This window comes from Grus americana, chromosome 2, assembly GCF_028858705.1.
Source record: "Grus americana isolate bGruAme1 chromosome 2, bGruAme1.mat, whole genome shotgun sequence".
NCBI classification, from domain to species: Eukaryota; Metazoa; Chordata; class Aves; order Gruiformes; family Gruidae; genus Grus; species Grus americana.
In genome coordinates, this window is record NC_072853.1 from 54,117,401 (window position 1) to 54,130,500 (window position 13,100).

At 47.6% G+C, this 13,100-nt stretch overlaps 1 long non-coding RNA gene across 1 annotated transcript; it reads left to right on the plus strand.

Annotated features, from left to right (window-relative positions):
- The first annotated feature begins 6,564 nt into the window (after window positions 1-6,564).
- LOC129202825 (uncharacterized) lies at window positions 6,565-9,477 on the plus strand. Its single transcript, XR_008575843.1, has 2 exons — window positions 6,565-6,679; window positions 7,676-9,477. It is a non-coding gene; the product is annotated as an uncharacterized LOC129202825 (long non-coding RNA).
- Window positions 9,478-13,100: the final 3,623 nt, after the last annotated feature.

Sequence of the window (13,100 nt, forward strand, 5' to 3'; positions counted from 1 at the left end):
ATTTTTCTTTTTAATGCTTAAAATCTATTCCTGGAGTACTTTGTAGTTCTTTTAAAGCTCATTTGGGTTTTCTTTTTTTCTTCTTCTTGGCATCTTGCAGTTGTCAACTTCCCCCCTGGCTTTTGCCAAACGGATTACTGGCATGAATACAGGGCATGTTCACTTTTCAGGACATTACTTGTTTTAAGTTTCTTGTTCACCAATTGCCGAGGTAGTTAACGTCTCTATCCTGTTTCACTGGTTCAGCAGGCTCTTCTTCCCTGAGCTCCAGTTTTCAGACTGAAGGAGAAGAGATTAGATTAGCCACTCTCTCTAGCAAAACGTCATTTAAAGCTGTTGCTGTTCCGGATGTAATAATTGCATCCATGTGTGCTGTATGCGGTTCAATCTCTATTCTGGTCCCTATCATGACAACGAGTGCCTGGAGTTCTGCGCACACAGAAAATCATGTAAAGTGATGCTAGCTATACTACAAAGTCAAAACTCAGACTGCTTTCTCCATCTAAATTTTGCATGAGTTCCTGCTGACAGCTCAAAGCCATGGCATTTAGCCATTTTGCTCATCTTTCCCTTTGAAGCTGGCTTTGCTTTCCTTAAAACTCCCTTTTCTTTCTGAAGCTTTCAAATGCATCGGGTCTGGGACTAAAACTGGCAAGTAGCGCAGGTCTTGCTACAGAGGCTTGCAGACTAGGGTAGCACTGCAGTGCTGCCTTGCTGTGTAATACGAATCACGGTTCCTGAAGCTGATGCAGACACGAATAAGTCACATCTGCCTCCCAGCTAATCCCTGATCCACTGGATAGCAGGGTTTCTGCCAAATTCCATGTGCTTCCACGGACAAACAAAGTGTCGATCTTTCAGCTGCTTACATTGATGCATAATAAACCTGTAAAGATGCACACAGGTAGCAGTGTTTTGAATTAGTGACTTAACTGGGGGGGAGGGGGGGGATGGCAACTTGTGAGGATGGGTTGAATGAGCGCAGCTGACAACTACCTAACCCTGTTTATTCTTTGGCAACTTCTCTTGTGGCTGCTTTCTCTAATTGCATCCTAGCCAGTACCTGCCCCGGGCAATGAGCCCTGTCTGTAGGTGTGTAACAAAATGACCCTCTCACAGCAAAGAGGGCCCCTTGTTTGGGCATATATAAACCCTGCAGGTGGGGGTGGGGTTTGTGAGCCTTTCATCAAATGATTCAGCTGATGATAAAGAGGATCAGCCTGACTGCTGTGAGAGTGGGTCAATCCCAGTGCTATGGGTTTTGCAGCAGGTATATATGTTTGCTTGGTTTCTCTCAGTTGTTCCCTCTCTCTACCACTGCCACGCTACTGGGGAAATACTGCCCTGGCAAGTGGTCCTGGAGCTCCTCCATCAGTGACATTTCATGCGTTGGCAAGGCTCAGCTTCTTTTTGAGAATATTCATTTTTATCAGTAGTAAGGAAATAATTCCCAATTGTGAGGCCTCTAAGTTTTACCAGTATAGTATTTAATAAATATACAGAAAATGTTTGGTCCCAGCTCTGAAGTCCCTACAGTCTAATAGCGCTTTAGGGAATGATGCGTCATACAGCTTGCTGCTGCTTCCTCTTCTACAAACAAACATTTGGGCCAGAGCAGCTTACGTTAAGGACAAATTCTCCAGTTCTTTAACTGATGTATCCTATCTAGTTTCAGCATAAAACTGAGCTTGCCTTCCTATCTCAATTTTGCTTCTAGTGTCCTAGGTCTTTGGCAGGAGCAAAATTTTTTCTGTTGATTGGTGAATAGATTTTAGTGCTTGGCTGGGGGCTTTTGGCCTTTCGACCTCTCCTTTAGAAGCTGTTGATGGAAAAGACAATGTTGATTGTAATTTACCACCCACTTACAGATTTTACCAGGATGATATTTATATATGTATACATAAGTATATGCATGTATATATATTCTATATATGGTCCTGGTATTTTTATATATATACACAAATACATATTTTTTTATATATGTATATAAAACAAAAATCACTTGACCAACTGTGGGAAGAACTTGATGTCCTCCAGCTTGCTTTTAGGAATTTGCGTAGCTTGTCTTGGAAATGGTTCTGGATAGCAGACACAAAACTGATGGTAAAGATCACAACAGTTTTGTAATTTTCCTGAGTAAGCGTTCAGCTGTTTTGCCAGAGCCTGTAATTTCACTTCCTTTTCTAGCCTACAAAGTTCTGATTGCCTGACCTTGTGCCGAATGTCTTATTTTGTTTTCTTTCGTACTTCTAGACTCATTCCTTGTTTGAACTCTTCCTCTATCATCTCTCTCCCTGTCTGACTTGAGAGTGCTTACATAAGAATATCATGCACAGTCCATTTAACTAGGTTAGAGATTATTTTGACTAGTTTTGTACTGTCTTGAAAGTCATCTGCTCCTCGCCACCCCGCTAAACTAACCACAACAACAAATCTTGCTCTGATGCAAACAAATCAACTTCTGTTCATGAGAAAAAGCACATCTTCCCCGTGTAGATAGCTCGGCTTTTTTCTAACTTCTGCTTTCTGTGATGTGACAGGGGTAAGCCGAAGAGAGAAGCAATTAGTAAGAAAATCCATCGGACATTTTTAAAAACAGAGGGATTGTTTTTAGTTTCGAGTCGGTGGTGTTTCTGGTTTCACCATGCAGTCCTGGCTCTGCTGCTATGGGCCTTCCCCAGGTGGACGTCCCACCAGGTGAGGTGTGAAGCAGACATTCCTCTGCCAGCCTTGACTAAAAGGTTAGCTCAGGTTATCGTATTAAATGCTACTTAGGCAGTTGCTGCTGTAACTCATTCTTCATGTTAAATTCAGCTGGCTTGCAGTCAGCCAAGGTATTTCCAGTGATGTGCTGCCAACATTCTCCAAGGGCTTCCTCAAAAGTCTTTCTTCCTTAGCTGGTGATACATGGAAAAAAGCTCCTGTAAATATCTCCTTTTAGTTTACAGACTTACATCTGCAAAGCACATACTGTCTGTTGTACAGCTTCCAGCCCCTCCAGCCTCCCTCCCTCCACCAAACCAGGTCTCCTTGACCCCCTGCTCCCCCCGTCCAGCCACAAGTAGCTTCAGCCAAGCTCATCTCTTCGCCTGCTGGGACTTGCCAGCTGCCCCAGCCCTGCGGCTGTCCTTGAGTTTCTGGAGGCTGTGGATGGCTGCTCAGATGCAGAAGGTCTCCTTCATTGCCTGGTCAGTAAAATAATAAATGTGCTCTGGGTCTTTGAGAGACACCTGGTATTATTTCTCACCTACTGTGTCCGTGACACTTGGGGGTGAACGTCCCGGTCACCCTCTGAAGGGAGAGTGGCATCCCAGACTGTCTTTTCGGACCCTAGGAGGAGGCGGTGGGGATGCGGGCACACAGGTCTATATGGGAGAGTTCCCAACTCAGTCCTGTGACACCTTGCTCCTCCACCCCGATGTGAACCTGGGAGAGGTGGAAGCGGTGCAACAGGGTGCTGGTGGTCTCAGGGAGGGCAGCGTGCGAAGCTGGGCTGGGGAGCGTGCCAGCAGCCAGCACCGCTCTCTGAGCTTCCTCTGATGCGGCAACTCGAATTTAAATAAGCAGCATGCATGGAGGCTTAGGAGGGGGGAAATAATTTTCCCTCCTATTTACGCTGATAAGCAACAGGTATTTCCACTGTGAGAAATTTCATTTCCTTTCCTTTCAAATGCGGTGATACAGAAGCTCAGGTTTCCTTCCGCAGGGTCAGAGGAGCAAGGAGGGAAGCACCGACCAGCTGATGCCTACGTTAGCCAGACTCTCCCCGTCTGGCAGAAGCAACTTGTCGGTGGCGTGACCCTGCCACTCCATGATGCTTGGTGAACGCGGAGGGAGCTTGACTTCGGATCCTCTACTTCCCTGAAGATTTGCCTTTAACCCTCGCTTTACCCCAGCTCTCTTCCACGTTTGCTAGCTGGTCTGAGCTGAAGTGGGCTGCCCCGGATGCCTTCCCCAGCGCCTGCGGGCTCCGTCGCAGGGCGCGGAGAGCTGCCATTGCGGAGCTGGAGCTGCTCCCTCCACCTGGGGCTAATTACAGGCCGCTTCCTCTCCAGCTGCCAGGGGCCTGGACGGAGAGCAGGGAAATCGCATGAGAGGTGCTTGTAAAAGCCGCAGCCCGGCCCTCGGTGCCTCGTCCCTTTCTGCCGTGGAAGGAAGAGCTGGCTGAGCCTCCCTCCCCGCGCTTCCTGCCCTAGGAAATCCCCCGCTGCAAGGCAGTCCGGCAAACCCACCTTGGGGATTTTAAACTGCAGCCAGTCAGCGCTGGCTGGGTACGGGACGAGAGCTACGGGTTTTGAGAAAGCCCTGACAAACTTTTTGATTAAGGAAAGAATAAGGAAGGAAAAGAATAAATAGTCCTTCCCGCTTCTCAGCGATGTGGTTTGCCTAAACTCACTTCCCTGGAATACAGCAGAGTTTGATCTTTAAGAAATGCTATCCAAAAAGCCCATGTGTAAGAACTTAACTGTTCCTGTGATAGGATCGTAATCTTGCTTTGATCCCGTAAATTGTTGAACCACAGCTCTGTCTGTTGCCCAAGGACTGCAGGAAATGTACACAGGCTTATGCAAATTTCTCGGAGAGGGAATATTTTGCAGGGCTGGGGGCGGGGGGGAAGATGACTCTTGCTGCAACTCTTGGTTTCTGGATTGCAGCTGAATAGTTTGGCAGTCCTGCTGCTCTCCTGTGTCACCCCGCTGCCAGTTCCCATGGCTTCTACCCCTTGCTGCTCGCAGCCCAGTTGTGCAAGCCTGGAGTGGCGAGATTTTTCCAGAGCTCTTCTTATGTACACCGGTGGCATTTACAAGCGGAGTCTGTGAGCTGGGTCCTTTGGCTGTGTTTTTCTCCAAACAGCCACAGCGACTGCAACGTTCATGTTTTGCTTCTAAATCCTCATGACTTTTGTCGGTTGGGAGATATTTGCACGGGGGTGGGTGAATCTGATGGTGAGAAATAAAACAATTTCTTTGGGAACCTTGAGGGGAGCTGAGGCCCCGGAGCCCGACCAAGGCAGGACGCAGCAACAACACAGCGGGGGCACAGCCTGCAGCTGGGGAGCTGTCAGGCAGGAGTGTAATTTTGTGTAAAATGTGAATTTTCCTTTTTCCCAGACTTGTAAAAGAATATTCAAACCCTTGTAAAGAGGCAGGTTGGGTGTAGTGTGGGAGTACATCCATCACTGCATTCGAAACAACTGCGCTTTACCTCCTAAGCCTGGCTCAAGGTAGCAGACCCTGCTAAAAAATAAGAATAGAGATCCTTTGATCCCTTCCCTGTGCTTTTTTTTTTTTTCCTTTGTGTGTGCAAGCCAAGTGACATGACACCGGACTTTGATACTTCACCTGATTTATTTTAATTTGCATGTTGAAGAAAGCTGTCAAAAAGGCAGGATAAGCCCTCCATCGCCCAACCGCCCTGGCAGGACTCCCCTGGCAGCCGTGCTGCGGTGCCGCACCGTGCCAGGGCAGGCTGCACCGCGTCCAGAGCACGGCATGGCATTTTTCATAAGCCATGTGTGCTGCGTAGGTACCGGGCTGTGCACACCAGAATGTGGGGCAGCGCTGCCTCAGCTGGGCATGAGTTTGTTTTGCTGTTTCTGTTTGGTTTTTTCACCTCGGTGATAATTCTTACCCAATGCGCGATCTCTGCTCTGTGTACTTTACTACTCCTTGTGATAATCAAAATCCGGCCCTGAACTTTTTCACTACAAAGAAAACAAGAACTTTGCCCTGTCGGCTGTTCACAGGGTGTCCGGCGGTGCCACAGCCTTTTCTCACGTGCAAAAAACCCCAAAGTCTGTGGAAATCAAGGTTACGCTTATGGCAGAGCGCTTACTGGTTTTTCGCTGGTGTGGGTGGAGATCAGGTGCTTTGACATGACATGAAATTTCTAGTGTCAGCCTCCTCTTAAAAAAGTAAGGCACCCAACCGGTTGGTGAAAACAAACCCATAAACTCCCGGTTCACCAATAACGTGCTGTATACGGCTCAAAGTGCAACCTGTGACGGACAAGTGCTGAAACATTAACCAGACCTTGGGACACTGTCTGTAGTTGCCGCTCGGTGCCCACACCATCACTCCCAGGCGCGAGGAACAAGGGCTGCACTATTATTACTCCGTGCAGAGAAAGGGCGCAGCGGTGTTTGCACAGCGCAGACGGAAGCGCTGGTGGCAGCCCCGAGGCGTTGTGTTCACGGCGATGGGGGCAGCAATAGAAAGGTACGGGCTTCCCCATGCGGGGCAGCGTGAGAGCTGGGAGAGGCTGAGAGCTTAAATCTCGGTTTCTGGCCCTTGTCGAAGTGCTGTGGCAAGCAGCGTGGTGGTGGTGTGAGGCCATCCTTCCACGTGCACTCCCACATTAGCAGGTATAACCTTGCCTGCTCGTCAAACCTCTAAGCCACTCCCTGACCCCAAACGAGGTAAAGCTTGTGGGAAGAACTGATATCATTTATGAAATTGAGGGCTGCAATGGCACGGGAAAAGGGGAATGCTAGAGATGCTTCTGGACCCATACCTCAGATGGTTTGGATCTGGGTGGTGTTTTGATTATTTTTTTTTTAACACTAGTGAGCTGTCCTGGAGATCAGACGAGGAGATATGAGGAGCCAGAAGGCGTTCCTGAGCGCGCAAGTGTTGTAATCACATTACTGCTCCCTGAGCTCAGCTGACACAGGAGACCGGTAAACATCTCCCACTGCCCGGGCAGGTGACAGTACATAAATCTTCAGAGCACCCTGAGGAATAACAAGTCTTTTGCAACTTTGCCTCTGAACTCTGAAGGAGTTATGCTTGCGTGATGGATGGCGGCGGCGCCTGGCCGTACTCCGAGGGGCAGCGCAGCTCCTGACTCCCTTGCAGAGGTTTTAGGGTATAGCCGGGCTGTGTGCCAGTGCCGACACTCCAGCTGTAGAAACTGTCATTTCCTTTCCAAACACCGGTGCCCTCAGCAAGACGCTTGCAGCCGCCTTGTGTGCTTGGTGTCAGGCCAAAAGCCATTCCTATAGCGTCTGCTCATACTATAGACATGTGTAATGTTAACTTACCTGATTCCCGCCGTGGGTTTCTCCACAGCCACTACCGCATTTCTGAGTCTTATCAGTGGGGTGGCTTTGGGAGCAGGCTCTGCAATTAAGGCTTAGAGTGAGTTTACCTGACAGCGTGTCCCCATTCAGGAGCAGCAAAGCGATGCCTTGCCCTGCCCGTGCTGAATCACTGTTACCTGTCAAGCATTTGGGAACCGTGAGATCATTTTTCATTGTAGTGTATTACAGCTTCAGAAAAAGTATTGGATTTTGGGTTTATATCAAAAGACTAATTCTTGGTCAGGATGATAAAGTCTTTAGGTATAGGACTTTGCCTTCACAGCTCTTTGTAGAGTAATTGCTCTCCTGGTAGTGGCAAAAGAAAGGACATGCTCATTTATGACGCATTAAATCACACAATTCATTTCCAAAGACAAATAACAAAATTGTAGCAGAGAGCTCTGGTGCAGGGCTCCTTCTTGGATTGTAAACACTGCAAGACAGAAACCATCAATATTTGCAGAGTGCTCAGCCCAGCATAGCACAGCTTCTCTAGTTGGGGCTTCGGAGGCACACTAATAGGGATATTAAATCACACTCAATACCTTCTTAAGATATTTACAGTTTAACAATAATGTGCATGTGTGTGCCCAGGACTGTGGAGCGTGACTGTGCAGCACCGGAACCAGAAAACCCACGATGAGGCCAAGCATTGCGATACGGCCCCCCGCTCATCCCCCTGCTTATCACGCGCGCGCCGCGGTGGCCGGGACCTTTTCAGGTGCTGTCAATATTTATCAGAAGCAACTTCTTAGAAGGAGCGATGTGAGAGTAAGTGCGTTACTGTGTGAGCTGTCACCAGATGTGCCAAGGGCTGGGTATTGAAAAGGCAGGGGAAAAAAAAAAAAGCATTAAAAATACCATTGCCATGTTGCCCTCTGGGCTTACACAAATGTGACATGGAGAAGAATTAGACTTTTGCAGTTTCATGTTTCCTTGACCTTTTGAGAGAGGAAGAAAAAAACAGATCCAACTTTTGCTCCTAGTTATAATGCTGAAAGTCCAGAGCAAATATAACACACTGGCTCCTGAGGCGTGAGAGCAGAGTTTCATGTTGTCTATTGAAATATCAGAGAGAGCAGGATAGCTGAGGTGTAAAGATATTTGAACAAAAGCTGGATGAGTTGAAAGCTAAATGTGTGTCCCACATGCATGTAATTATTGGTGTTTAAGAAGATTTGTTCACCCTGCTCTGGTGGGATTTCTGACTTGGCATCAGTGCAAGGTAAAGCAGAAAACGTGTGGCTCCTACAGCACAATGTCCTTTTGCTGTATGAGTGAGGGATGTGCCACGAGGGAAGGTTCCCAGAGAGCGGCACCTCAGCCGACAGACCCTGGCAGGGGCAGCTATGGCTAGCACAGGTGGTGGAGATGCTGTGACAGTACCCGCATCGCGCTCGCTTCACACTTGGGAAAGCCTTGGACCATTAGTGTTCAGCTCACACGTGCTATTTGATATGAAAAAAATTCCAGTTAAAAATAATTCCAGAATATTGTTATATTGGCTCATGCAACTGTTGACAAACTAAATCTGCTTGGATTGCACTTTAATGACAAACTCTGTGTGCTTCAGCAGGTTTTCTTTGTTTTGGCTTGGTTTTCTGATTTTATTCCCCGCCTTCTACTGAGAGATATTTTAGCTCAGAGAGGACAAATACAGAGGGTAGGCTGCTTCCTACCTGAAATAGTGCCTGAGAGAAGCTGATCGATGTGGATCATTGCAATGAAACGTGGTACTTGACACAAGTAGCTTTTTTCCCCTTTTGTATACAAGCACAAAGCTATTAAGCAAAGGACGAGAAACGCGTGGAGTACAGTGCGGTTTGCTAACGTGTGGCTGGGTTCCCAGGTCCATTTGCATTCTTGCAGACAGGCTGCAGTTGTCATGATGCTATTGCCAGGAAAGATGTAAACAAAAGGAAACCTCTCGTTGTCAGTTGAAGCGTTAGGTTAGTAATACAAAAGGGTACTTTACAGAGTCTTTCAGATTGATACACACTATCTATTTATCAAAGATGTTATTTGTTATATGTAGTCATACAGATGCATTGATGTAAGTCACCGTTTTTTACATTTTTTTTAAATCACAGCAGTATTTACTATGTGTGAGTCAGGGCAGTGAGCAAGGTCATAGGATCCTGTCACATAGGATCATGACTTAAAATTCAGCTGTTTTAGGCACAGCTCTTCTGGGTTCACTCAGAGATTGACAAATGGACGTGTTTCCATTGAAGCTGCGAAAGGTTCATCATTATGCCTCGTCTAAATTTCATAGCTGGTAATCTGCCTGGATGAAGTCTCCTTTCTCTCCCAACACTGCAAACACCACTGTGTAACTTCACTAAAAATCAAACACTGGTGTTTATGCTGGATTAAAACAGTTGCTAGCGAGATGACAAGACTCACCCTTTCAAACTCTTCTTTCCCACCGTGATGGCTTACTTCATGGAAGTAACATCCATGAACTTATCTGGGTTACTTTTGGGTTATGTTATTTGTGTTAAATCCACACCACATTCCGCTAGAGTTGGCATCATTTCAGTAACGCGTGATGAAGCCCTGCCCCGTGCAAGCCCCAGTGTTGCCCTGGGACTTGCATCTCCCTTGCCCTCAGCTGGGTCCCAGGGGCTTCTTGAGAGCATGATGCTGCCCTGGCACATCTGAGGTTTGCAAATAGCACGGTGGAAATTGTGGTTATGGTGGCACTGATGCACTGGGAAGGGATGTCGAATATTTAGAAACTGTTTCATGAAATGTTGCTCCAAGATGGGAAGGAATTTCCTCCTTCAGCTGTCGCTACAGACTGTGACAGCAAACGCTTTGGTCACAGATGAACTTGATGGTATCCAGGCTCTCCAGCCAAGTCCCTCTCCTTCCTCCTGCTTTCCTCCTTCCCTAGGGCCACCACTGGTGGCACTCCCTGTTTCAGCTCTCGGTACCATGGCCCGTGCTCTCAGTGCTCATTTCACTCCGGTACCATACCATGGCAAAATGCCATCAGTTTCGGTGTGTCGCCTGTGAGCCTGACCGGTACCAATTTTTTTCTTTTCACTGCCAATTTTTATGTGGAGAGATGAGGAATGACACATGCTGAAGTGCATCAGTTATCCCTGTTTCCGCCACCCCCACCTTAGGTCTAGCACAGCCGTGATTTGCTAGAACTATCTACAAATTGAAGAAGTTTCAGTATTGTTGTTTGGGGTTTTTTTCAGGTGGTAGGAAAGTTTTCTTCCCAAGGCTGGCAAAATGACTGGAACATAGTTATTGTGGCAAATTCTTATTAAAAAAAAAATAGAGAAAAGAACATGCTATAAGTTGACAAATAACATAGCCCAACTCATGCAATGTGTTAACGTCTCAGTGCTACATACTTTCTGGAGCGCACGCAACAAAAGCAGGGATGATCACAGTTCTGGTTCAAAGACTGCAGCAATCCATCGCTGAAGATACGCTCACAAGGTGATTCCAGATAGCAGTTTTGAGCACTGATAGTCAGTACAATAAGAAAAAAATAAAGCCATACTATTTTAAGGACATGACTTGGATAATTCTCTAGTTAAAAGCCAGGGAAAAGTGACAGGCTGGGCATTCCCACCAGGCAAATAGGTTAGTTACCTTGGAAGGGGTTACCTTTTGCTATTCAACATCTCGGCTCCCTAGTTACCATCTCCAAACTAAGAAGTTTGCCTCAGCACACGGTTGTTTACCCAGGTGACTTATCTTACCTCAGTGAGACATTCAATACCCATAAAACATCCTTCACGCTCTGTCCTACTGCTTTTCTTTAACTCCAGGCAAGGCCCGTCCCTTCGCCTGAACCTTTGACAGCTTTGAAACGTGGCAGAGCATCGTCGCCAACGCGGCTCTGGGGCCGTGCAGCGTTTGCTTTCTCCGGCGGCTCTGCAGCAGCGCTCCAGTATTTCTCCTCTTTGAATAGAGCTGGCAAAATCCATAATTGCTTCCATTCTGCTTGGCTAAAAATGAGGAAGAGCCCGGCACCCCGCCATGGGGATTGTTCAGTGCAGAGACGACATGATGAAGGCCTCTGCACCTGGAGTCGCCCATAATAGGTGGTGGCGATGTCACAGCTCAGCTTGTTTTTTAATATCTTTTTTTTTTTTCTCCTTTCAAGTGTTGTTGTTTTTTCCCCCCGGGTGGAGCACAACCAGGGAGGTGATGGCTTACCTGCCACAGCTCGGTAGATCGCAATCTGGAACTGGCAGAGTGTTAACACAATGCCCCAGCAGAGCTTTTCTGTCTCTAATTTCTATGATTATGTTGTTACCGGATCAGTGAAGAGAACCATGAAAAACACAATTACCAGGAAGCCCTGTTCTTTTCCTCGTCCCTTTGTCCTGCTGCGGATTGGGCGTGTGACTCAGAGAGCAATAGAGGACCCCCTGTATTCGCCCGCGCTACCGAAAAGGGTGCTGCCCGCCGACGGGACCCAAGCGTGGGAAAGCCTGGCCGCTGGCTGAAGAGGCCGGTCACGTCATGCTTAGCAGCCGGCATCCAAACGCATCCTGATGAGTCAAGTGATAGCAGCTACCTGCTCTTGCTGCAACAGCGGCCGAGCAGCAGCGCAGAAGAGGGGCTGTAAAAACCTCCCCGCCGCGTACGAAAGCGCAGGGAAGGGAAGATGGTTGTGAACGAGCTTGCTGCGTCAGGACAGCAGTTATTTTTAGGTCACTGGCGTTGCATCAGACTAAAGGGAAAGGGGACAAATATGTTTCAACTGTGGGTGCTGGTCCCAGGTTTGCTCAGAGCGAGCCCACTTGCGCATCACAGGCTGGTGGGGCTGACCCGACCCCGTTACGGCACGCAGAGCGGGAAAGGAGAACCTCACTTACTGACTGCACTCCAAATCATGTATAAACCTAAGACTCCAACGACAAATGCCAATAGCAGCAGAGCGGCCGATATTTTTGTTATCAATTGCTGTCAAAAATGTCAGTTCAAAGTCAACACCAACTCTCAACGGATCTGACAGGCGAGCATGCTCCAAACCAACGGTTGAAATGTATTATTTGCCTATTGCGTGCTGCAAAAATAAATGCCTAGCAGGAGGGAACAGGCTTTGGCAAACAAACTGACAACAAGCTCTGCTTGTGGGGAAGGCTCATGATTTCATCTGGAAGGAAACATTGAGTATAAATAGGGATAAAGTTTACCTTAAGCATGCATGAAAGGCAGGGCTATGAGCCATGGTTTGAACTTCTTCATTCTTCTGCCGGAGAACAGCTTGAAACATATCTGCTATTTTACGCCCTTTGATCTATTCTCATTACAAAACCAGCCACCTCAGAAAGGTTTCTAAATAATAACGCTTTTTTTTCCATCCCTGGTGTATCAGTTTATCGGTGACCAATGAGAACATAAATTCCAGCAGATGAAGAGAAATCCCTTCATCTCGGTGGTAATAAACCTTTAAGCAGAAGTTTCCCTGCCTATAGATCCCTGGCACAAATCTTTCTGATCTTCCTGTGCTGAGGGTCTAAACGTGGGCAGACGGTACATGGCGCAGCACTGGCATGCTATTAATATGACGGTTAGGCTCTGTAGACTGAATCAGAATCTGTTTAAACACTGGTATAGCCACGAACGGCATCATCCGGGACATATTTCTATGGGATCTGGTGATGGTCTTTATTTCACATACTGGGAAAAACCCCATCTGGAAGCAGGACTCCAGTTGAGGGAAAGTCAGCTATCTCTGCCAGGGATCTCTTTCGCCACTCCCCCCCCCGCATTTCAGCCATCACCAGAGATAAGAGCAAGATGAAGGGAACCAGCGAGGGGAAAAAGAAACAGGCTGGGGGTTTCTCGCTGCTTCTTTTGAAGTCACCAGCACAACTCCTGACATCTTCAGCGGGGTTTGGCTGGGCTCCGTGCAGAAGCGCCTTTGAAGATTTTGCTAAGGCTCAAGGCCTTGATCACGGCAACAGTTACGCCTGTGAGTAAATCTGTGCGGATGAGCACTTCCAGGGCGCTCAGCGAGACTCTTCGTACGAGACTTTGC